The sequence below is a fragment of the Leucopleurus acutus genome (assembly GCF_964270905.1).
Source record: "Leucopleurus acutus genome assembly, chromosome: 4".
NCBI lineage: Eukaryota > Metazoa > Chordata > Mammalia > Artiodactyla > Delphinidae > Leucopleurus > Leucopleurus acutus.
The window spans coordinates 115,917,076-115,943,111 of NC_139146.1; the positions used below are offsets into that span (position 1 = coordinate 115,917,076).

Consider the following 26,036-nt stretch of genomic DNA (forward strand, 5'->3'; position numbering starts at 1 on the left):
ACATTCTTTAGCCTCTGCTTAAATTCTTCTGCTATCAGAGAACACAGTCCCTCACAAGGCAGTTGGGGGATAGCTCTGATCGTTATAAAGATCTTCCTCAATTTGAACTGAATTTTACCTCCCGTAAATTCAACCCTTTGGTCCTTTATCAAAGACCTCTAACTCCACGAGGATCCCTCAAGCATTTGAAAACCTTTATTATACATTCCTCCCTCCCCCAAACTGAATATCCTTATTCAAGTAAATATTCCTGATTCCTTAAGACATGGTTTACAGAGCCTCCTCCTTACTTTGGGCATGTTCCAATTCTTTGTGACATTTTTCTAACGTGGAATACTAAGACCTAAAAAAAAATTATTTTGGACTTTTTTTTTTTTTTCTATTTTCATTGTCTTGGGCATGCTTAACTCATATTGAAATTGAAACTTCAAATATTTTTTAATTAATTAACTTTTTAATTTAAGTACAGTTGATTTACAATGTGTTAGTTTCAGATGTACAGCAAAGTGATTTAGTTACATATATATATATATATATATATATATTTTTTTTTTTTTTAGATTCTTTTCCCATACAGGTTATTACAAAATATTGAGTACAGTTCCCTGTGCTATACAGTAGGTCCTTGTTGGTTAACCATTTTATATATAGTAGTGTGTATATGTTAATCCCAAATTCCTAATTTATCCCCCCCTCCCCCTTTGGTAACCACAGTTTGTTTTTATGTCAACTTCCATTAGACAACATTGGCCTATCTTTTATTTGTATGGTTCATTTTTGTTTGTTTCTGAGTTTAGGACTTTTTATTTATACATTAATTTTTTAAATTTCATTTTTGGGAGGAATAATTTTTCAAGATATCATTAGAGACTATTGAGACTTTTTGAATCTTGAGCCTATCATTCATTTGACATATGTCATATTAGCTCATCCTCCCCTAAGCCAACAGTGAAATAAATATTAAGTGGTCCAGGGGTTTCTACCTGAGTCATATCTCAAGCTTCTCTGAGGCTCCATGCAGGAGGAATTTACACACCGTAAAGCACACTGTAAATGCTTTAGAGCTGGGATTATCTCTGAGCATTTTGATGACCAGAACTGACTAAATCCCTCAGGGCTTTTGTTTCCTTTAGGTTATTCAGGAGCCAGTTTCAAACTGTGTGGGAACCTTTTCCTGCCAGGCAGGTATTTTATTTCAGCTTGAAGTCCTGTTTTTGAATGAAATCTTAAGAGACATCTAACTTTTCTTTCCTTTTCTCCCTTAGAGTAGATCTGATTTTATGCCCCTCCCAGCCTCTACTTCACTCTCACCCCAAAAGACTTTATACTCTTCTTAAGAGATCACGTTAATCCATCAAGAAAAAACACACTGGAGGGAAGGAAGCCAAAACCACCGGAGTAGAAAGACACAAGCGTAGAGGGAGCTTGCACTTTACGTCTGGAAATTCCCTAATTCCTCCTTTGCTTCTTTGCTGCTGGTATTATTTTAATATAAAGCAGAGCTGACAATTCGGAGTGTGTAAGCAGAAGCCCTTAGCAAAATATAGCTCATAGCAAAATGATGGTTTAGTGAAACCTGGGGTGTGTTGTTCTGTTTCAAGTCAACTGGGTATTATTTTAACAAACTTGCTCAAGTCCTAAAGATTTAGCACATAGTTTACAGTTAGATCTCACACTCAGAGATCTGCTACCCACAGGCTTTGACTTGCAACCAGGGGCGTCAATCTCATTTTGTTCAGACAAGGCAGTACCATGTGGGGCTGAGGTCATTTAGGAATAAGTCAGGAGACTTGGAGCTTAGTCACTCCTTTGCTCTGTGACTTTGGTTAAGTCACTTAATGAGGTGGGCCTGTTTCAACTTTTGTAGACTGAAGTGGTGTTGAATTAAATTATCCTGAAATCTTTTTTCTTTTTAAGGTCATCATTCTTAAAAAAAAATTTGAAGCTTATTAACTTTGTAATTATAAAATAATATTGTATTCACTGAAGAAAAGTTTAAAAAAATGAAAAGAAAAACTCCGTAATATCACTGCTCAGAGACAACTGCTGTTAATATTTTAGTTTATTTCCCTAATTCTACTTTCTATCCACACGTATATCTACATAGCATTTAAGTTCTAGACACATTTATGATGCTTCCTACCTAGGATTCCTTTACGTTAAGCGTAAAGCGAGCTGATCTTTCGGGCCACCAGACTCAAGGGTGGCCCATTCTTAGACTGACTCAAGACCTGTGAGCTGTCATCTGGCTCAGAAAGACAAGCTGAGCCAATCAGTTTAGGAATTTGGAATTGGAAGACTGAGAGGTGAAGCCAGTGAGTAATGAACCTGAGATGAACACATGCAAGATGATAAAGCATTTTGAACTATGTGCAAACTGAATTTATGAGACAGCAAAAAACTATGCTTAAGGAGAGATGGTTGGCTCGGTAGAGAGAGAAAGATGGAGAAGAGGCCACAGGGAAATCCAGTTGCCTGAGAAAGAAGCCTTATGCTCGGTGATTTTCCAGATTCAATTTTCAAGAGATCTATCTGTCCTTGATTCCTAAGCTTTGATTGTCATGAGACTTCTGAAACATACTCAAAGCCCCTTTTATCTGAGCTGGGTCAATGTTACAGACAGCCAAAAGACACCTGCCTCAAACAATTTAAATTTGAATTGACATTTTTTATTGACTATTTTCCCAAGTTATTACATATGCTTTAAATACATAGTTTTTAATGGTTAAGTAGTATTTCATAGTATGAATACACTGTATAAGAAACCTAAATGACAACAAAGTTGATTACTTTAATGCTATTGAAATTATTACCTGGGCATTAAGAAATCTAAGACCTGTGGGTGCCCAAATGATCCAGGAAGACTTCCAATATTCTTCCATAAATCTTTTTACCTACCAGATGTGGCAACACACACAGGCACACACACCAGCTTAGTCAGTAGAATTTAGTGTGGAGAAATCTAGCCTGCCTTCAAAAAATCCCTTGAGTACTATTTTCCTAACTGAACCCATTACAAATGTTTTTATGAGGGCTCAGTGGGTGTTTTTCCAGCTTCACCATGCCATTGTAACTCATAATAAGGCAGGCATAGCCCCACCCTAACCTAATCTTAGTCACAGGACAAGAACATCTGGGATAAAGGTCACTGAGAAGTCCAGATGAACAGGTTAGACACACAGAATCAGCACATGCACCTATACCCTAAATCTACCTATTCTTTTCTTTTTTTTTTTTTTTTGTTTAAATTTTTATTGGAGTATAGTTGATTTACAATGTGTTAGTTTCAGGTGTATAGCAAAGTGAATCAGTTATACATATACATGTATCCACTCTTTTTTAGATTTCTTTCCCATATAGGGCATTACAGAGTATTAAGTAGAGTTCCCTGTACTATACAGTAGGTCCTTATTAGTTATCTATTCTATATTTAGTAGTGTGTATGTGTCAATCCCAGTCATCCAATTTATCCCTCCCTGCCCTTACCCCCTGGTAACCATAAGTTTGATTTCTGCATCTGTACTCTATTTCTGTTTCTACATATTCCTAATAGAAAGATTGAAAGAACATAAAATGTCATGATTGCCCTTTGTAAGAAAATGATATCAGCTCATAGATTGGCACCAATGCTTGGTAAAACCTTGGACAAGGTGTGAGGGATCCTGGCTCCGTTCTCTGTTTCGAAATATAATATCAAATGCTGCTCCTTGTGGGTTTGGAACTTGTTTGGGAAAAAAGTTTATCACCTTCCCTCATCCAAATTTTATCCACATGATAATTTGAAATTTCTCCTGTGTAGTTCTCCTTCCCAACATAATAAGAAAATTACTCTTTCTAGCTGGGTTTTTCCCAAACCCCTAAACTCACACCAATTTTTCTCACAAAATTACACCAATTCAGTATTCTCAGATTATATGAGAGAGAAAACCCACAGGTGTAATTAAAGCAGCAGGGGCAACTCTGAATTCGAAGTAGCCTTTCTTTGAGTGCTTTGCCTTATCTTTTTTCAGGGAATGGATGATACTCTGATGTAGCCAAACCACCTATGAAGTAAGAGACAGAGTTTTACTGTTTATTTAGTATTACTTAGAAATGATCATGGGTCTACTTTACTCAAAGTTTAGTTCTGAGAAAATGTGAGATGGAGTGTATAAAAGCACGTTATTAAATTTTAAGCAATTAACAAATAAAATTACTTCCTTTTGCTGGAAGGTCAAGTAAGCAAAAAGGTCGAGTGAACAGAACAGACTGGAATATCACAGACCTGGATTCAAATCCTATCTATTTAACCCTAGGCAAGTTCCTCACCACTCTCTCTTTTGGTTTCCTTATCTGTAATATGGTAATATTGATGTATATTTCATCAAGGTTAAATGTATTCTGTATTAATAATGCCTTCTACATACACTAAATTAGTGAGAAGATTAAATGATGTTTGTAATGTGGTCTTATGGATATTCCTGTCTTGTTTCTGAATTAAATAGGGATGTCTCTGGTGTTTCATAGTGAGCTATGACCTCACTATTGCTTTTCAATATTATGTAAAAATATTCCTGAAAAATCTTCCAAACAAAATATAAGAAATGGAATTGATTTTATCTCCTTTCTGTTATTTTATTTCTAGTTAAAGATAATATAAATCTCTGTTTAGAAAACCCCAGGAGAATCAACTAATAAAACATTAGAATTAATTTTTAAAAACGTTCAGTATGGTGATCAGATTCAAAATAAATATTCCAAATTCAAAAGTTGTTCTATGTATTAGCAACAGCCAGTTAGGAAATAGGAAAGGGGAAAAATCTCATTTATAAAAGCAATAGAATATATAAAATAATAACAATAACTTTGATTAAAATTCATGTGGTACCTTACATAAGGAAAAAGTATAATTTTTTCTGATGGAACAGAGAGAATATTGGAACTGGGAGCTATTCTTTATTCTGAACGTGATGAACAAATGTGATAAAGATGTCAATTCTTTGCGAAGTAATTTATAGTTTTAATGTACTTTTGATAAAGTTTCAAAAAAATTTTAAAACATTTCCAAAATAACTTAGAAAAAGTGATGAAGGAATATCAAAAGGTACTCTAAATCTACAAAAATCAACATAGTATGCTACCAAAAAAGAAGAGACAAAGTCCACTGGTTCTAATACTTATGAGAACTTGATATGTAAAAAAGTGAGTGACATATACTAACAGGGAAGGAATTAACTCTCCAATGATGACATGAGAACAAACTGGATAATTTAAAAAATAATCAACACAGATATTCATCTCATCCTACAAATTAAAAGTCATTCATCCCATAATTATTTAATATTGATGCCACAGAAAAACTGGAAAAAAAGAAAGGTGATAATGTTGGGTCACTCCAACACACACACACACTTGTAAACATAACCATATAAAGACAGAGATATACAGCTACAGATATTTACTTAAATGTGGAGAAGTATCATAATAGTACAACTGTATGTGAGCAGACTTCCTGGTTGTGACAATTGATCGCCTGCGTTGACCCAAGTGATCTGCTTGGACAGGAGGGGTCCTCTCAAACATCAACTATATTGTATGTGTGTCTAATACCACACATTTGGTTAAAGAAAACATCTTTCCCAGACAGAAGACTGTTTTTCAGTCTCAGTTTTGTAAGTTGCTATTTCCACCTTCCAAATTCTCACAAACAAAATTAAACAGCCAGTAGGGGAAAATAATTGTTTAAAAATATGACAGGATTATTTGTATTAATTATGTAAGTTTAACCTTAATAGTAAACATGGGTTATCTTACCCTCTCTTAAGACCCATCCTTGCCCAGCGACACACCCAACACAAATCTAATTCCACAAGCTTGAAGAGTAATGTATATACTTTATTGAAGATGGTTTTATTTGGTTGAAGGGCAGAGGTGGCAGCAAACACAAGGTTTCACTGCATAAAACACGGCAAAATATACTAACGACCCTCTTTGCTTATCCTTCCCATCAAAGCCTCATCAATCAGAGTAGCTTCTCATCTCCCTTATCATTCTGTCCCCAAAACCGTAGTCCATTCTGGCTATTTTTCTCTTCTCTCTGCTACTAAGTGTCTCCAAATTCTTGCTATTTTCATAACTCACCCCCTTCCATCAGTTATCTCCATATTTCCACATTTAAAAATATATTTCCATGTCTTTTCTCATCTACATTAATTTAGCCTGTATTCTCCCAACCATGACTCAATCCAATTAGCTGAGATAAAGGCTCATCATTCCCTCCTATGAGTAGAGAAATGGGGACTGGAAAAGAGAGAAAGGGAGAGATGGAAGGATTACAAACTTTCATGGTTTAATATAATTTCCTTTTATCTCTGTCATACATATAAAAAAGTCAGTATAAAAATACTAAAGTTCCAATAGAAAATGAATAAAGGATATGAACATACACAATACAGAAGCAGAAATATAAAAGACAAATGGATATAGGAAAAAATCAGCCCCACTAGTAAACAATAACGAATGAAAATATACCATGATTTAACTTAGCAAAGATTAAAAATTATAATAGTCAAGCTGATGGAGGTATAGTGAGGTTAATATTCTTTTTTTTTTTTTTTGCAGTACGCGGGCCTCTCACCGCTGTGGCCTCTCCCTCTGCGGAGCACAGGCTCCGGACGCGCAGGCTCAGCAGCCATGGCTCACGGGCCCAGCCGCTCCGCGGCATGTGGGATCCTCCCGGACCGATGCACGAACCTGTGTCCCCTGCTTCGGCAGGTGGACTCTCAACCACTGTGCCACCAGGGAAGCCCCAGTATATTCTTATATAATGCTGGTAGAAATGCAGACTGAACAATCTTTTTGAAATGCAACTAGGCAGTACACATTGTGAAATTTTAAAAGTTTCCAACCTTTGCCATTTCTAGGAATAGTTATAAAGAAATAATCAGAGAAACACACACAGATCTCTCTATAATCACGTTCATTATTTATTTTAGCATTATTTATGACAAAAGTTAAAAACAACCAGAAGGCTCAGAGTTGGCTTGTTATAAATTAAATTAAGCTATAGTGATACACTCAAATCTCACTTATTAAAAATCATGATTTAAAAAACCTATGTAATGATGTTGTAAATGCTCATGCAATAATATAAAGTTAAAGGTTATTTATGCATATGTTGAATAATCTCAGTTATATAATACAAATGTATGCATAAGTAGGAAGAAAATACACCATACAAATGTATGCATAAGTAGGAAGCAAATACACCAAAATATTAACTGTGGTTATCTTTGGATTGTGGAAATCTTTGTTTCCTTCTGACTGTCCCTGAATTTTCCAAATTACCCATAATGAGGAAGAATGAGAGAGTATTACTTCCAAAATCAGAAGAGATTTTTAAGAACCAAGAAAAGGGGCTTCCCTGGTGGCACAGTGGTTGAGAGTCCGCCTGCCGATGCAGGGGATACGGGTTCGTACCCCGGTCCGGGAAGATCCCACATGCCGCGGAGCGGCTGGGCCCGTGAGCCATGGCCGCTAAGCCTGCGCGTCCGGAGCCTGTGCTCCGCAACGGGAGAGGTCACAGCAGTGAGAGGCCCGCATACCGCAAAAAAAAGAAAAAGAAGAAGAAAAAAAAAAGAACCAAGAAAAGACATCCAAATTCTATTGTAGATAATCAAATGTGATTCCTGTTTGTCATTAATTGATATTTCAAACTCATGGATGAAACTAAAAGACAAAATCCCTTATCCCTGGGAGAGACTTTCTTGAGGACAGAATATAATTCTCAGGTTCCAGGTAACTAGATAAAGTTGGGGAGAATTGGAGAGAGATGTGGAGAGACAGAATTACATTAATAGAGTATAATGTGAGTTGTATGGTTTCAGGAAAAGCCTTAGTTCCTTGTTCTAAATGATAAAGTAGGCAATGAATTATTAGAAGCCATTAAAGGTGAATTATTATTGTATTTACATGTTCCCATTTGTCTGGCACAGTAGGTTTTTTAAAAAGCTCTTTCTAACAGAATACCTCCACAATTTGGTCAACAAACGGTCACATTTTTCTGTGATATTTTTGGGTTGTTTTTATCATTTATCTTTTTTTTTTTCCCCTTGCATGACCATGGACAAATCATTGTTTGGGCACCTGATGCTAAGAATAGGATTTGATATTGACCAGATACGACTGCTTAACGTACAAGCCTTCCGGCAATTACAAACGGGACACTGCATCTTAAAGCTGAAAGCTAACGTTGGAGAACTAACTCGGTTACTTTTTAAGATCATAGCTTAACCAAATCATCCATTCCTTTACCCCTGCCATCCACCTTGCAAACACGCGTTAGTCACCTGGAGGAATTAGGTAAGAAGATGAAAATAAGTAACAATAAATCCATCTTCACTGTTAGAACCATCTTAGGGTCTGATCATTCTTAGAAAGTCCAGATGCCAGTATTTTTATGGATAATATACACAGATTTCTTCTGGTCATTAAACATATCCCATATGGTTGGGATTTTATAAAGAACAAGAGCAATGTCTCAGGGGATTCTCGGGTTTTCCTATGGTATTCTAACTTTAGGGTAGTTCCAGAGCTGAACACTCCTCCAAGAGCCAACAATGCCTCTGGGGAACCCCTATAGCCAAACATGAGTTCAGAGTGCGTCTTGGGAAATAGCTTCTACCATTATAGAGCCTCAAGCCCACTCCATTCCAAGGCGGTCATGCTCCTCTTTGCTCAATCAGGGTGATTTCAGGACAACACATAAGGCAACTCAAGTCATGTGAGTGACTACACTTTTTGGAGTTTACTTTAAAAAAAAACACTTTCATTATAAAATATATTGCATATATCTTTTAAAGGGCATGAAATTTGTACGTACAAATAAGAAATCACTATTAAGAAATAGTTATAAAGGAACATCCGTATGACTATCAAGTGCATTAAGAACATTGCCAACACCCACAGAAGCACCCCGTGAAGACTTCCTTGTCACTAGCCTCCCCTGAGTTCATGTTTTTCAAGTACTCCCTCTTCGGCTCCAGCAGGGATTCTTGGCCAAAATTTTATCAGCACTGAAGTAGTGTTAGAAAGGCTTTCCAGGAATCGTCCTTACTGTACAGTACGTGACTCTATTTTGGCATTTAATAAAAAGGCTGCTACTATTTTAAAAGATTTCTCTATTGATCATAGGAAATGGCTGTTTTCCAGGACATAAAAGGCATGTATATTCTGGAGAATAGTTTGCTTTAGCAGTTCAAAAAAATTTCATCTTGATTTTTTAATGATTATTTCTAAAGGGATATTTTAAGCAATTTGCATTTCCCCTTTCAAATTCTATTTATATCATTTAGCTGTTGGGCTCTTAGATTTGTCCCATCAGCTTTTATGTATGTGTGTATATGAATATATATATACATACATATATATGTATATATACACACACACATATGTGCATTTGTATGAAAATGAACGTTAACTCTGTCTGCCATATTTGTAACAAATATTTTCCCCAGACTGCTGTTTAAGAAAACGCAGAAATTCTTAACTTTGTTTATGGCATAGATTGTATTAACTTTTGCCTTCATGAATTTTCCAACAATTTTCAAATAATTTGAACAGACATTTCCAAACATTCACGAAAGTAAAGGGAATATTATAATGAGTCCAAGGTACTCATTACCCAGCACAATAATTGTCACCATTCTGCAATTCTTGTTTCGTCTATTATCTCCCATCCCCTCATTGTTCTTTTCCTGAAGTATTTTAAAGTAAATCTCAGACATAATATTATGTCACATGAGAATACTTCAGAATGTATCTCTAGCTGATAAGAGCTTTTCAAATAACAACCAACACACCCATCAATATTGACAAGAGTTCCTTAATATCTAATACCCAGTCAGGCTCAGTCTTCTCTAATTTAAAAAAAGTATCATTTCAGAATAGGATTTTTGAACCCAGATTCAAATAGGGTCCATGTGCCATATTCAGTTGATATGACACTGAGGTTTCCCCTCCCTTTTAGATTCCATGCCCTGTATTTGTTGAAGAAACTGGGTCATCTGTCCTAAGGAATATCCTACTTGCTGGATTTGGATGACTGTATTCTTGTGATGTCATTTACCACATTCCTCTATCCCTTGAATTTTCTACCAAGTGTACCAAGCGATAGTTGGATCTACAGATTTGATAAAATTCAGGGTTAATTTTGGAGGACATAAGGTACTGTGAATCTCCTTTTGCATCATGTCATGGGACACACGATGTCTAAACACTATCCCACTTCTAGCGATGTTAAAATTAACTACTAATTGCAGTGATTGTAAGCCTGATCTATCCTTTATAAAATTCCTAATCAACGTTTGAGCTAACATTTTTAATGGTCATTGATAACTGTTTTCTAGATCCATTAGTGCACTAGGGCTCTAATGCACTTGAGCTTAGAAAGCCTTAATGTTTTACAATATCAGATCACTAAATATTTTCTCAGGACTTTATTGTGTGTGTGTATGTGTACTTAAACATTCAAATCTTGAATCAGCCTGAAATTCACTTCAGCGTACAGGGAAAATGAGGATTTAAATGGATTTCTTCTAGAAAGGATGTGTTCCAAGAAGGTCTTCAGACAAGTAACACCACGTAACTAGCAATGGAATTTCTGACTGGCTACAGTGCTTTCCTAAGGGGATCCCAAACTGTTTTCCAAACAGTTAATAATTTTTCCAATACTCTTGGTGTCCTGGCATTGGAACGTTGATTAGAGAGAGATTTTGTTATTTACAGAGACAGTAGGACTCAGACTAACAGAGTATCTGAGAAGGTTGGGGTGCTATTACATTTTCTCACAGTAAGTGAGTACTTTTATACCAGAACGGAAAACTAAGACTTTTGTGAGTACTCAGGGTTTTGCTCAATCACTAAGTTTTCAAATTTTGAAAATGTCAGCTTTTTATTTCCATAAACCATCATCTTGCCATTGAGGGAAATAACCTTGAAAAATCTATACACATGACATAATGACTCAAATTTAAGCAGAAGTTGTTATACTTTCTTTTCTTCTTTAAGAAAAAGAACATAGTCACCTCTTTCCAGATGTTGGCACCTTCTGTCTTCTCCTTAAACTGGCAGAAATGAAACTTATTGGCAGGGTAATTATTTAGGTCATTTTTTTAAACTACTGTAGGATAAATGGTATTAGGTACTTGATTTTAATCAGGAATAAAAAAGCTGTAAGGCTTTTCTCAATGATTTCCCTGACTACAAAAATATCCCATTCAAACTAATGCTAGGCTAATTGTGCAAAACTTTTAATCACTTTATCTCTGTGTTCAAGAACCATCCATAGAGCCCCACTGCTTAGAGTCAAATTCAAATTCCAATTCCTAGTTCCATGTTCTTTCACTACGGATCACCCACCAACTAGCCATCCTTTCCCCTACCACTCATTCTTCAGAGTAACTCTTCAATATTTTCACTCTAGTCTATTCTCTGAGCTTATTGTGCTTTTGCACTTGCTAATCCCTAATCTGAACACTTTTACAATTTCTCTTACCCAGTACAGAGTCTAGTTTTTTTTTTGTTTCTTTTTTTTTGGCTGCATTAGGTCTTCATTGCTGAGCGTGGGCTTTCTCTAGTTGTGGCGAGCAGGGGCTACACTTCGTTGCAGTGCGCGGGCTTCTCATTGCGGTGGCTTCTCTTGTTGCAGAGCACAGGCTCTACGCACGTGGGCTTCGGTAGTTGTGGCATGCAGGCTCAGTAGTTGTGGCTCGCGGGTTCTAGAGAGCAGGGTCAGTAGTTGTGGCGCACGGGCTTAGTTGTTCTGCAGCATGTAGGATCTTCCCGGACCAGGGATTGAACCTGTGTCCCCTGCATTGGCAGGTAGATTCTTAACCACTGCACCACCAGGGAAGTCCCAGAGTCTAGCCTTTAAAAAAAAAAATCCATACATATCAAGTTTAAATTTATCTACAAGCATTTGCTTGGTGGTGGCCTTTGTAGATCTCTTTGTTCTTTAAATATGCCTCTTTAGAAACAGAATGGTATAGTTTAGCATGTAAGTTTTTTTCTTTTACTGTTTACAGTATATTTGTTATGGTTGTCTAACTAGATTGTAAGAGCAAAAGTAGTATGCTACATAGGACTTTATTTTTAGATCTTATTAAAATAAAATTCTTAAGAATTTTTAAAGGATCATTTTGATGATGTGCTTATCAAATCCACAAATGGCATAACCGTGAGAGTGCGGTAGATTTTAAAAAATGGACACAATTGTCGTGTTTTCTTTTCCTATCTAGACCCTTTGTAAAGTGACTTTTGAAGCTCCTCTCATCAAGATATGGAGCCTGTTTCTCCAGCCTTTGAAGGTTTCTGGCCTTAGAATTGTTTTGGGCCACAGAATACAGGGAAAATGATGGCGTCCCTGTTCTGAGCCGAGGACTCATGGGGCCTCTCTTGGTTTCACTTGCTTTCTTAGGACCCCTCTTCTGATATGTGGACAAGAGTAGGTTAGCCTGTTGGAGAAACCATGAGAAACCATGCAGAAAGAGACTAACCATTTCAGCTGAGGTTCTTCTAGACTCACCAGCCCCCAGCTGACCTAGCAGCTGATCACAGATGCATGAGTAGGCCCAGTCAAGTCCAAGAACCACTAAAGTGAGCCCAGCCTAAGTTCAGACACATAGAATTAAATTGTTCTTTAATCCACTAACTTTGGGATGGCTTCATACATGGTAACATTAATGAATACAAAGGGTAAAAACTTTTACATGGCAGAATCTTGATCCTAGAATATTTTAGCATTCTACAACCATAAACTACACTATTGAGATAAAATATAACTGATTTAGGGCTTCCCTGGTGGCGCAGTGGTTGAGAGTCCGCCTGCTGATGCAGGGGACACGGGTTCGTGCCCCAGTCCGGGAGGATCCCACATGCCGCGGAGCGGCTGGGCCCATAAACCATGGCCGCTGAGCCTGCGCGTCCGGAGCCTGTGCTCCACAACGGGAGAGGCCACAGCAGTAAGAGGCCCGCGTACCGCAAAAAAAAAAAACCAAAAAACAAAAAACTGATTTAAGTACAAAGCTCTAAATTCAAGTTCAAAAAAACCAGCTGTGTGAATAGAGGATAGCAGAGATATAGCTTACTAACATATATGCAGAACACTTAGTGGCTTTAGTTGACCACAAGCATATGACTCAACCTTGTGTTTCCACTCTTACAACAAAGCTTATATGATTTTATGCTGTGTTAAATGTATAAGACCCCAAAGTGGGGTTTGTCCAGAGGACGATGATCATGATACTGAAGGGCCTAGAGACCATCTCACACAAGGAAAAATGGAAAGCAATGCAATTGTGTATCCATTAGAGATACTGAAGGGGTAGAGTGGATAAGATAACTGCCTTCAACTATTTGAAGAGCTAACATGTGGAAGAAGACGGGACATGTTTAGTGTTATCTCATTAAAAATTAGGATCTATGAATAGAAGCTATAAGAAGGCAGATTTCAGGGCATCATAAGGAAGAAGTTGAGTTAGAGAGGCTGCATGTGTATACTGTTTAAGAATGCAAACTACACAGTCAAAGCTGGGTCTTCCACTTGCCAGCTATGGGATGCTGGGCAGTTGCTCAGTTTTCCCATCACCTGTAAAATGGAAATAATAACAGTACCATTTCATAAAGTTGTGATAAAGATTAAATAGGATTTTTGAACACAAAATGTTTAGCTCAGTGTCTGGCATATAGTAAGCACTCAATACATTTTATTTATTATCATTAATAATAAGAGCTATTTAAATATGACATGAACTGCCTCAGGAGGTGGAAAGCTCCCTCTAAACGGAGATATTCAGAGGAGATTTGGCAGGTATTTGCAGGATAGATTTAAGCATTAGATGAGAAGTTGAGCTAGAGGACATTTAAATTAGCTTCCAGTGCTGAATAAGTCATTCTGTATCCCTTAAGACAGGATAACTTCTTTAGTATCTCCCAGAATACTTAGCCCTATATTTAATAAACATTTTTGATTATATAAGTGTATATTTTTCTCATAGTAAGAATCGTTCCATGCTAAAATGAAGCTGTGTGAGAATTCTTGATTTTTTTTTCATCTCTTCTCCTCTAAAAGAAGCATACCACTAAATTTTATTTTTATGATTGCCATATTGACTAAAACTAAAGAGTACAAATTTTAGTGCTACAAACTCTCCATTGTGGGACTTTTAAATTGGTATACTCAAAGCTCCCATCTTTTCACACTTGGCATTTCCCTATCAGAATGCGTAATTTTAAACTGGTCAGATATTTTCAAGGTACCAAAGGCTGAACTTTCTTTGGTAACTGACCAGCCATCCAAAGTCCAAGCTGCAGCCAGTAACCATTTTTCCTTCCCATTGTACAGACAGCACCTGGAAACACTGACCATGATCACTCTTGCCTTCTAAAGGCACTGTGGGCCCTTCTAACTCCCACCGCAATTCTATTTAATAAAATAGATCTGGTTGATTTACCTAAACAAGCTAATATGTCTATCTCCTCAGTTATCTCATTGCTACCAGTTAAGAGGAAGGAATTCACATAGGCCAGGGTGCTGTCTTCTCCAAGTGATAAAAATCTCCCCTTTATGAGCTTCAGCATAGTAATCGGCATTAATCATCCTTGAGTAGTGTTTACTTTCCTCATTAATGAAAGTTTAGAGTCAGGTACACTAGCCAAGAAAATCTTAAAATGTGTAAGTGGGGAGAAGAGTTCTAAATTGTGGGTTTGAATGAGCTCTGAATTCTGGGTTTGCGGTGAAATGGACAAGGTATTCATAGGCACCAACAAGATTTCTGGGCCATCCATTCCTGGCGTGTGCATGCATTGTGCCACACCCGGAAGAATACAAGCTAAGAAACATGCTCCATTACCGAGAGGAGGCAGAGATACAAGCAATTTCAACAAAGTGAGAGCAGTGCTGTAATAGGAAACATATAAAGCACAGTTTAACTCAGAATAGAGGCTGTAGGAGGGACAAAAGAGAAGTAGAAGTAAACTGTTAAGACAGATTTTAAAAAAGAGGAGGGGATTAGGCAGGACCAAGTAAAAGGAACAGCATGCACAATGGCAGAGTCGTGAAATAGAGTGTCATGTAGGATTTGGGGGAAATGAGTAATGGGAGCTGAGGCGAGAGGAGGGGGAGTATTTCACACATGCCTCCCTCAACTATTTAGAGAGATGCAGATGAGCTCAGTAGTCTGTGGAAAGCCATTCCACCTTTTAGTCAAGTAAGTAACTTGATCATATTTGCAATTTGAAAGGTTAACTCTGTAGTGATACTGATGAGGTATTGAAAGAAGAGGATGAAAGTGAAGGTAGGGAAACCAGTTAGAGGGTTCCTTAGGAACCAGATGAGAGATGAGGAAAGCCTTAATTACATCAATCACAATGGGAAAGGAGAAGGTGAGATATTAAGGATTTAGAACCATCCCAGTTGGATGGCTGACTGAAAGGATGAGGTCGGCGGAAAGAATTATGGGTGATACCCAAGAACCTGGCTTGAATTTCTCGGTAGAAGGTAGGAACATTCACTGAGAGAGGAACAGAACATCTGTAGAGCAGGGGAATCAGAAGACCAGAAAGAGGCACTGACTAGTTTAGTTTCAATCGTGTTGAGCAAATGAAACACGAAAATAAAGAATACTGCTCAAGAAGAGAGAGTTGATTTTTTTTTAAGTGCACCAGGAATGGAACACTGGGGAACACAGAACTGGAGGTATTATTGAGGGCAGATGAAATAGCAAAAGAGACTGAGAAGGTCAGATGAGAATTAAAAGAGTCAGCTCTCATAAAATCCCTCAAGAGAGGAACAACTTTCGAGAAGAGGTCAACTGAGTCAAGTTCGAGAAGAATTGAAGTGTACTCTGGGTATTAGCAGTTAGGATTTTCCTATTGACCTTGGCAAGATCACTTTCACTGGTGCAGCGAAGGAAGGAAACAACTTCCATGCCACAAAGCATGAGAACATTTTCTCTCTCTCACTCTCTTTTTCTATTTTGTTTTAATCTCAACATGTCTCTTATCGCTGATTCTCTTTGAAAGTCCTTAGTGTAAAAATTGCAGTTTCTGCCTTTTGCAAATGAATAGAGGCTTTTAAGAGTTATTCTGTAAGTAAATGTCTTTTAAGGTAAAGTTGAATTTTTTCACTAAGCTGTTCGTTAGAGAGGTTTCAGAAGGCATTTAATGAAAAGCAGCCTGAACCCAGGTAATTTGAAAACAGCGATCTCAGATAAACAAAATGAGAATTTCTTTCCCTTTCTTTTTCTACCACTTCCCCCTCCTCAATAACCAGCTGAGATATGGAAAGAATTAAGCTTGGTGCGTTGGGGACATAAATAATGAATAAGGCACAATTCTGCCCCCTCACAAGGAGATTACAAGCCTCTGCAAAAAGGCAGACACACAATCAGCCAACCCTAAAGTAAGGTAAGCTGAAAAAAACATTCATAGCAGTAAAAGCAAAGTTCTATGGGGGCCCAAATGTAATTCCCCATCTCTCATAAAACCCAGGAAATGACCTTTAAAAACATAGACACAATTGGGGAGTTCATCGCACCACTAATTACCTCCCTACTCTTCAGACCATAAACTTTTATGCAATCTGCTCTCTGTTCACTAAAGAGAACAGATGCCTTTATTTTACCAGGCAACCAAACTGCCTACCTGAAAAAGGCATTAGTGGCAAGTGGAGATTTCAGCTCTACCCTTGTCTGTATGGTGATTCTTTTGTTACATTGAACTTTAATAATACCACTTTGACCCTTTTCATTGAGAGTGTTAAAGTTCTTAAAATTAAATGCATTGCCTCATGGATTAGGTGAGTACCAAGCCTCCTTCTTCCAGAGGAGATAAACTGGGACACCCAAATATATGGAATGGCTTCTGAGGAATACTATTTTGATCTGAGTAACATCATGGTGTTATCTTTGCAGTTCATACCCCCTTTAAAGTCCTTTGTAAAGCAACTGCCTTTACAGGGGCAACCTAACGCTGCATGCTCACACATTATTTCCCTATTGTGCAGGGTTGCTATTTATAATGGGCCTTTTGGAAAATGAAAATCTAAGGTTGGTTAACTGTAGCCAGAGTGACCCATAATATAAGCCGGGTCATACTTTTTTTGGCATCCTTCTGCATCCTCTCAGGAAACTTTGATTATATTTCAACTAGGAATAAAAAAGAGCTTGTCCAAATAAATTTTTAAAAAAATCTCTCCAGCAGGTGGTTAAGGCATAGGTTCTTAAGTCAAGCATGCCCGGTTTTGGATGCCAACTGTATGGTTTGCCAGTCTGTGACCTTGAATAAGTTCTTTACCCTTTCCAGGCTTCATTTGTAAAACGATTTAATGAGAGACCGGATATTAAGAACTCAGGGTAGTGTTTGGCACAGAGTTCTCAAACAATGGAAGCTATTATAATAATGATTATTGCCGTTATTGTTTATACCAAATTGCCCTGAATTACTGTTTATAGCACACGGCCTCACACTTGGAAGACATTCAATGTCTGTTTATTTCTTAGTGGAAATAAGCAGCTGGCATAGAATGCTTAGAATGCAATATTTCCAAGAGGAGCTTCCTTTGGCTTTCTCAAGGGTACCCCGAGTACTGAGAAGGTAGCAAAGCTACATAAATTCTGCATTAATTCTGCTGATAATGTTGTAGTGCTATGTCTCAGAATATAGTAATATTATGTTTTTCTGATCTATGTGAATAGAGTACATGCATACTATGCCAATCCCAGGTCATCTTTTTTCCCTGTTTTCAGGTGGGACAAATTAAAGTTTCTTTTTTGGTCAATAACAAAACAGGCAATATTTTTACTTAGCATTTTTCCATCAGAAGTTCCACATGGTATTTTGCAACCAGGTTCTGAGAGAGAAATCAAGGCAGCGTTAATGGGAAAGTGTCACCACATTGAGACAAGGAAAGAATAAACAATAGTTCTATATAATACAAATATGACTCTGAGACCTTTGATAATGGCACGGTCCCCAATAGTAAGGGTCTGGTGATTACGTGTGTGAATGTGTTGTTAACAAAACATTTATCTCACATTTAAATTTAAACATCAAGTACTTTGCAGTTGGGTCATACATGTTGTATCATACATTTCAGCCTTTAGAGATAAGCTGTAAAGCAAGATCAGAGAACAAGAATGATTTTTAGGGCTTCCCTGGTGGTGCAGTGGTTGAGAGTCCGCCTGCCAATGCAGGGGACACGGGTTCGTGCCCCGGTCCGGGAAGATCCCACATGCCACGGAGCGGCTGGGCCTGTGAGCCATGGCCGCTGAGCCTGTGCATCCGGAGCCTGTGCTCCGCAACGGGAGAGGCCACAACAGTGAGAGGCCTGCGTACCGCCAAAAAAAAAAAGGAATGATTTTTAAGTTTGCTATTTCCCATTTTTATAGTGTATAAGCATCTACCTGTTTCTGAATTAATGAATTTTATAAGCCTAATAAAATATATTCTATAGATATTGTTTCACTTATTTCCTGTAGGCTTTGGGATCTGGAATTGAATATGTTTCTGTGCTTACACGAGGACATAAATTGAACTGCCATTGGTTTAACCATATTTGTTCAACCTTATTCCAACTCTTTGGAGCTTACAAAGTCTGTTTATAGAGTCAGCTTGCCTGTTAGGAATGTTAGGATGGAAAGACTTCTTGTCCTTGTGTGTCAGGCTGCATTTCTCACCCAGCTGAACTCTTACCAATGGACCTAATGTAGTAAATTTCAGCCTAGGTTTTGGTTGAGTGGTAGTGAGAATCCAGGAATATAAATTTAGGGCAAATATATTTTCACCTCTAGTTATTTGATACTTATAGGACAGTGCTAATGGTATTGATTAAAATTTTTTCTTGTCTTTTATAGATATAGTAGCCCACTCACATAGAGTACTATTCAACAACCATTGTGAACGAGGATACGAAGGTGAAGATAGCTGAATAACAAACTAAAATTCCATATTCATGTAACCATCAGTTGACAAACACTACCTGCTTATTGTGTGAATGTCATGTGTCAGGCATTTTGGGCGAAGAGATGATGGGGGAAAATGACATGGACTCTAACGTGGGGTAGCAGTAAGAGTCCTGATGATGTCGATGTTTTAGAGGGTTAATTTACTAAGCCAAAATAATGTGTTATTTTATGTTAATAAAAGGAGAGTTGATCTAGAATGAGGTATGAGGTAACAATTCACTTTTCCTATAAAATCCTGAGTAACTGAGTTACAGCAAAAGCTGAAACCCAAGATGATTCCCTAGAGCCCCAGGGAGTCCATACCTGCTTCAGATGATGAAAGAACAGAATATTATGCCAAATACATGAAGATATTTATACATATTTCCAAACTCATGACAGCTCCTACATACAATAAGTATCAATAGAAATGTTATTTGACCAGATAACGAGTTCCACTACAGCGCTTGAATTTGAGCATTTTCAGTAGAAATTTGTTTGCCTCAGTTCTAAGGAGAGCTTCTCCAAAATTCAGGATATGATAGATATCTAGGTTTACTATGTTAGAGCTCAAAGATGGGGCTCTCTGTTGAGCAGAGTTCTGTTCATCACCTTATCCTCAGGACCAGAAGTTAGCCTCCTTAACTCTTCTTCCTCATCCAGGCTTGATTTGGAAGACAGGTATCAGCAACTCAGCACTTTCATCCCTTGAACTGATATTTACTGTGCCAGGCTCTGCTTTCTACCTAAGCGACTTCTCATAGGGCATGCAGCCCACTTTCTCCCCTGCTTTAATTGTGTGCTAGGATACCACTGCAGCTACTATACCAATGGCCAGACTAGTAGTGGTGTAATCAAGGTGGAAGTTGATTTCTGTCTCAGGCAATAGCAGTCTGAAAACAAGCAGGCAATGGTTCTATGTTGTTTCTCTGCCATCCTCTCTTGGTCTAAGGTGGCTATTTCAGCTTCTGCTACCATATTTGTATTCCAGCCAGCAAGTGGGGTCTGCCTTTCTTATGAAGGGCATGACTGAGACATTGAATACATCCCCTCCATTCATATCCCACTGGCCACATTCACATCATATGGCCACATCTAACTGCAAGGGAGGCTGAAAAATGTGCTCTTTAGCTGGGTGGATGTATGCCCAACTAAATCCTCCACTATCTTAGAGGAAGAAGAAAATCGACCCCTTAACTTGAAAGTTTCTTTCACCTTGTCACAAGAAGGCCTAGAAGAAAAATATTCAGCTTAATGTATTTTGCCTCAGTGACCATAAGCTAAATGTATAAAGAAAGAGATCCAGTAAAATCAGGGGCACTCACCCTCAAAAAGTTATGTTTATCTACAACTGTAGCAATTATAGTAGATTCCTGTGCTCAAAATTATTATTATCTTTTGATTATTCTATTCCTGACTTCTGGTATTGTTTTTGGAAGCAGCAATAGGCCACAGAGTAGCTTGTGGGTTGGCTTCTCCATCTTCCTGGGTCACTTAGAGCCCTAAACATTAAGTCCCAAGCTACTTCTCATAGAATTGGTGCTGTCTATTCAGACCCAGCCATGATATAATGAGGTAACGTTCAGTGATTCTCAACGGGTCATGACTTAGAAGACTATTCTTAAAATGGCCCTTGTTGGCTAAGCTAAATTTTCCTTTGGTAAGAAAAATTCTCCAGTGCTAAAAGAAGCTAAAGATCAATCTGCAAAACGGGGCACCTCTGTTTTCTTCCCATAGATGCCTCCCAATTTTGAAATAAAGCAGCTCTATATTTTGTTGATTCTGAGTTCACCAGTTCCTTTCTTTTTATCTGTTGTTTATCCAGTTACTTCCATCTAGCTCTTCCAGTTTCCCCTTCACTCACCCAGAAATACAGAAGGCCCAGGGAGCCTCGATAACTTTCTTAGCCACCCTTCCATGTAATAACACTGCTATCCTGCAAAGCTGTTTATCTACCTCCATTTCCTTCTGGTAAAATCAAATAATGCATTAAAGTTACATTTCTTTAGACTGAGGACAAGTTTACCTGTCACTTAAATTCTACTGAGAAAGGTAGGTTGGCACAGCCATGGTCATGGGCAGCTCTTAATCCAAAACAGCTCCCTCTGCTTGTGTATTCTATGCAGCTTTCAGTGGTCAAGGCACTTTATTGGGTCGTTTTGACTTGGCATGAGCTGCGCAATGCTTTGCTGAGTTGAACTAATACTTCTCTCAGCCCACTATCCTGTCTTGTCAGTAGCACCAGTGAGAATTTTGTGGGAGAGCCTGGAAGTTGAATTTTATGTCATCTTCCAATGTTACCTATCTCCCTAAATCCCTGCTTTTGTTTCCATCATTATTCTCTAATTCCCTTTCAGTAGTCCACTTTGAATGTGCCATTAATTTATTGAAATTCTCCAATCCCTTTTGCATTTACTGTTAGCCTGTGCAACCTCTTGGGGGAAACATGTTTACTGTCAAATACATTAAAGTAGTCTGTCTTAATTCATTCTCCAGAGTATCTCTTACAAATTACAAAGTCCTCTACTTATAACATTGTGGCATTTGGGGAAGTAAGTTCATCCTGAGTTTTCACAACAATATTTAGCTGCTGCAAAGTCAAGAAAGAAAAAGCTGCCAGGTCATCCCCAGGAATTCCCAAGACACATATTTTTCTCATTTGCATTCTTATTTACATAAATTTGTATGCTCCATTCAAAAGGCGCTGATTCCAATTATGTAAAATAAAACAGGAAACTCCTCTATGTCTGAGAGTGGATAATCACACATCCCAGGCTTGCTTGCTGCCCAGAGTGATTTCCAGGGCTTCTCCCCTGAAAAGAAGGAAGTTTCCCTCTTTTATTCCTACCCTCTAATCATAACCACTAATGAAAAGAGTTATCATTTAATGGTAAGATTGGAGTTGGCTCCAAAATATTTTTTTTTCTATTATGAGCTCACATTGGAATCGTCTGTTTTCCAACTGGTGTTTTCCCAACACATTTCCTCCCCTCCACCACCGGTAGGAAGGAAACACTGGTCCTTGGTTCAGCTTGGGGTACCCTAATTTGGGTGGTAGAAATTGCCTCTGGGTCCAGCTTGAAGCTTTTTACCCAACAGAAAGTTTCTTGGCAGTGAGTAAGAGAGTTTGGATTCTGGGCAGGTTAACCATAGGTTTTAATTATCCACCCCCAATGCTGCCTTCCATTGACCCCTATAATTAAAGCTTGACTTTCTTATATATTTGGCATCATTTTCCCCTCCAGGTGGATGATCACAGAGCTGATTGCAAAACGAATTCATTAGAGTATTTTACAGAACATGTGTTAAGCCCAGAAGCCAGAGCTATGGGGAGAAAAAAGGGCGAGAGTATCTTTTGGGAGCAGCCCCACTCATCCCAGGACAGTCCTAGTGTCACTGTGCAGAAAGACACCTACCTGCTCACTCCGCCCTGGGCGGGAAGGAGACCTGAGGAACACACAGTGAAATATCATTGAACCAAGAATGGTCATACTGCACTTGATTTCCTTCTGCTCTCTGACAAGCATTTCCCAAAGTTACTCTCTACCGTTTCTATACTGCTGTTAGTGTTTCTAATCAGGTCTAGGAAAACATCCAGTAAACTCTGGACTATCTATTGGATTGAAGTGAAATTTAGTCAGAAAAGACCCCTCCAGCGTTCATGGACTTCTGACCTCAGCCTTTGAAACAGCTTCTTTCCATCCCCACAGAGTGGTGTTCTGTTTAGAACCTATATAAAGTCAAAGGAGGCGGGGCTGGAGGGGACCGAGGCCAGGGGAAGGCAGTGAAATGGAGCTGTTGCCAACACATTTTGTGATGTTCAGGGAGTGTTTTGTTTGTTTGTTGTTTTAATCTTTGGGTCAAAGGATACTCCTCTTACTTGGAACTGAAGTCAGCAGAGGGGAATTGCAGACCTTACTGAACCCGAAGTACAGAAAGTCAGTCCCTAGAAGCTTGGGTTGCTCCCCTGCTACGCCTGCAAAACCTCAGCGGGCTGACAGCGGGAAGGAGACTTCCTGTTCGACTGGGAGTTTGCACTCTGCAGAAAGCTGTCTTGGCAGGACTTGCCGCCAAGGCAAAATTACCAGGAATTGCTGGGAAAATAGATTCATTTCCTTTTAAAAACTACAAAAGCTTCAGTTCTGCCCACATATATATAAGTTGGAGAGAAAAGCCCTACTGAAGGAACTTCTGTTTGTTTTTGACTTGTCTGGACAGTGACTACGTTTCATCCTAGTCCTTGGAGTGTGTGTGGTCCAGAGATGCACCACTGTAGCAAAGGATAGGAAGGTGGCTGCTATCCCAGGTAGACTGGCCCTTCAGTTAAGGTGTGCCTGGAAAGTGTCCTTGACATACTCACCAGAGTTTTGCCTCCCTTCCTGATGTAACAGGGAAGAGCCAAATCTGACTACATGTTGGATCTGTTTCTTTCACTTTAACCTTTTCTTTCCCCTGCTTTTGTTCACTGAAAGGATACTGTCTATACGTAATGGCCTGCCTCGGGGAACCCTGCCCCTCTGCCTAAATGTTAAACCAAAGTGCCTTTGTTCAGGGAAGCATCCTGACCCTGTCCACCCGTGGATGGCTGCAAGGAAGAAGAAATTAACACACCCCCTCCCCGAGGCTGGCCATTCCAGGTGATATTTGCAAAACTTACGGCCTTTTATTACTTTACTTCCTCATCTCCTCCCCCCTCTCTGCTCTATAAAAGAAACTGGCATCCAAACCCTGATAAGATGGTTTTTTGGAGACATTAGTCTGCCATCTTCTCGGTCTGCCGGCTTTCCGAATAAAGTCGTATTCCTTGACTCAACACCTTGTCTCCCGATTTATTGGCCTGTCGTGTGGCGAGCAGAGCAAGCTTGGACTCGGTAACACTGACATATAACACGCCCCAGCTCCCATTTCTTGGGATAAGCAAATTGAGCACATGTTTCCTCTAAGTTTACCATGTGTATAGCATTTCACTTATTCATTCATTCAACTCATTTGCATAATTCATTGAGTATTTGGATACATAGTGAAGAAAATGGGTTAAAAAAATCCTTGCTTTTGTGAATTTATATTAAATTGTTTAATTCTTTTAAAAATAAATAAATTTATTTATTTTTGGCTGAGTTGGGTCTTTGTTGCTGCACGCAGGCTTTCTCTAGTTGCGGTGAGCAGGGGCTACTCTTCATTGCTGTGCGCAAGCTTCTCATTGCGGTGGCTTCTCTTGTTGCGGAGCACGGGCTCTAGGCTCATGGGCTTCAGTAGTTGTGGTGCATGGGCTCTAGAGAGCAGGCTCAGTAGTTGTGGCGCACCGGCTTAGTTGCTCCACGGCATGTGGGATCTTCCTGGACCAGGGCTCGAACCCATGTCCTCTGCATTGGCAGGCAGATTCTTAACCACTGCGCCACCAGGGAAGCCCTAAATTGTTTAATTCTGATGACAGTCCCGTGAGGCAGTAGTATTATTATGAAGCCCTCTTTACAGGTGATTTTCTCAGTCACAGAGCCAGTGAATGGTGGAGCCGGGATTTGAACCCAGGCAGCCGGACGCCATTAAGCCCACACTCTTAACCATCCAGCTCCACACTCCCTAGTGGGACTGATGGGTGTGATTTCAGGTTCAGAACAGGTGCAGTTTAGCCAAATACCTGTAATTTCTCTTCTGGAGGCAAAGTCTTTCATTCCACAACATAATTTAAATAACAAATATGTTTGAAAGAGGTAGTATAGTGGTTGGATTTCACACTAAGACGTTGAAGCGGATCAGAGTTTGCACCCCAAAATATGCCACTTCGGCATAAGGATTATCTTGAGCCAAAGGCAATTGAGAAATAACAGATGTAGGAAAAGCTCCCTGCCCTCTCCCTTTCTGTCTAAAAGTAGAACATAAATTTCCCTTTGTAAAGGTAACATAAATTTGTAAAGGTGTCTTTCTTTCCCATACCAGGAAGAAGATGACTTTTAATCACTGGAGATGATTCTTATCAATAGAAAAGGTACCAACGTGAGTTTGCATAACAAACCTTACGAAATAACACAATCTTCCATTAATTGTCCCCACATATTTACCATCTCACAATTTATGGCCCAGAGAAGCCCAAACCCCTTTTCCTTTCTTGTCACTTCTCCACAGTTAATCACTCTTTGTTAAAATGGTATATAAGCCCCAAATACAACTGCTTCTTTGGGTCTTCACTTCTTTTCTATGAAGGCCTCTTTATTCATAATAATAATAAATCTTTCCTCCTGTTTACCCATCTTTTTTTTTTTTTTTTTAGTTTAATTTTCATCACCCCAGGTACTAAGCCTAGAAGAGAAGAGGAAAAAGGTTCTTTCCCTCCCCTATTATGTAAATGGCTAAAAGCCACCTCTTTCTTTCTAATAAGTTCTGATAGGCGGGGAAGGTGGTCAAAGAGCTGAGAAAGCAGGGCACTGAAGGGAGTTGGAGAGGGCATCATCAAAATGCAAGGAAGGGCAGAAGCTGAAGCCAGGGCATCTCAGCTCAATGTCACTCAGCTCAACATTTTGCCTAGGGCAAATGCAACTAGGGCAAACCAAATAGGTCAAAATTTGGATTTTTATCAGTCACTTTTATGAGATCAATTTGATGATGTCACCCAGATAGCTCAAAACAAAAAGAAAGAACAGCCAACAGGCTCAAATCATACTGTTCAACAAGAAATGAATTCATTCTTACTTTGCCAATTGGCTTCTCAATTGGAGGGCTTGTAAAGCAGATTGGAGTAATGCTGCTGTACATTGAAGGTTTCCATTGCTGTTCCTATGAGAAAGGAAACAGAGAGAGAGATTTCAGGGACTTGGCTGGCCTTTCTGCTGCAAGAAGCCATTTCCCTGCTTCCCACAATAGTGCCTCAAGCACTTAACCGTAATGGTTGTCACTTGAAATACCTGAGTCAGCGTTTTTGCACAGGCATCTTCAGTTTGCAGTCTGTGCAAACTCATTTAACCTTTTACAGGGTTATATTACAAAACCTTTTATGACATTTTGAAGGAATGTTGACAAAAGTGCAGAATATTTTCAGCATAATCTGTTAAGGCATCCTTC

General features: G+C 38.8%; 1 long non-coding RNA gene across 1 annotated transcript in view; it reads left to right on the forward strand.

Moving 5' to 3' along the window:
• LOC309960846 overlaps positions 1 to 25,028 on the forward strand; it is a 59,607-nt gene extending 34,579 nt beyond the window's left edge. Inside the window, exon 3 of the long non-coding RNA XR_014326145.1 lies at positions 24,918 to 25,028. This is a non-coding gene — a long non-coding RNA (uncharacterized lncRNA). The remainder of the gene's footprint in view (positions 1 to 24,917) is intronic.
• Positions 25,029 to 26,036: the final 1,008 nt, after the last annotated feature.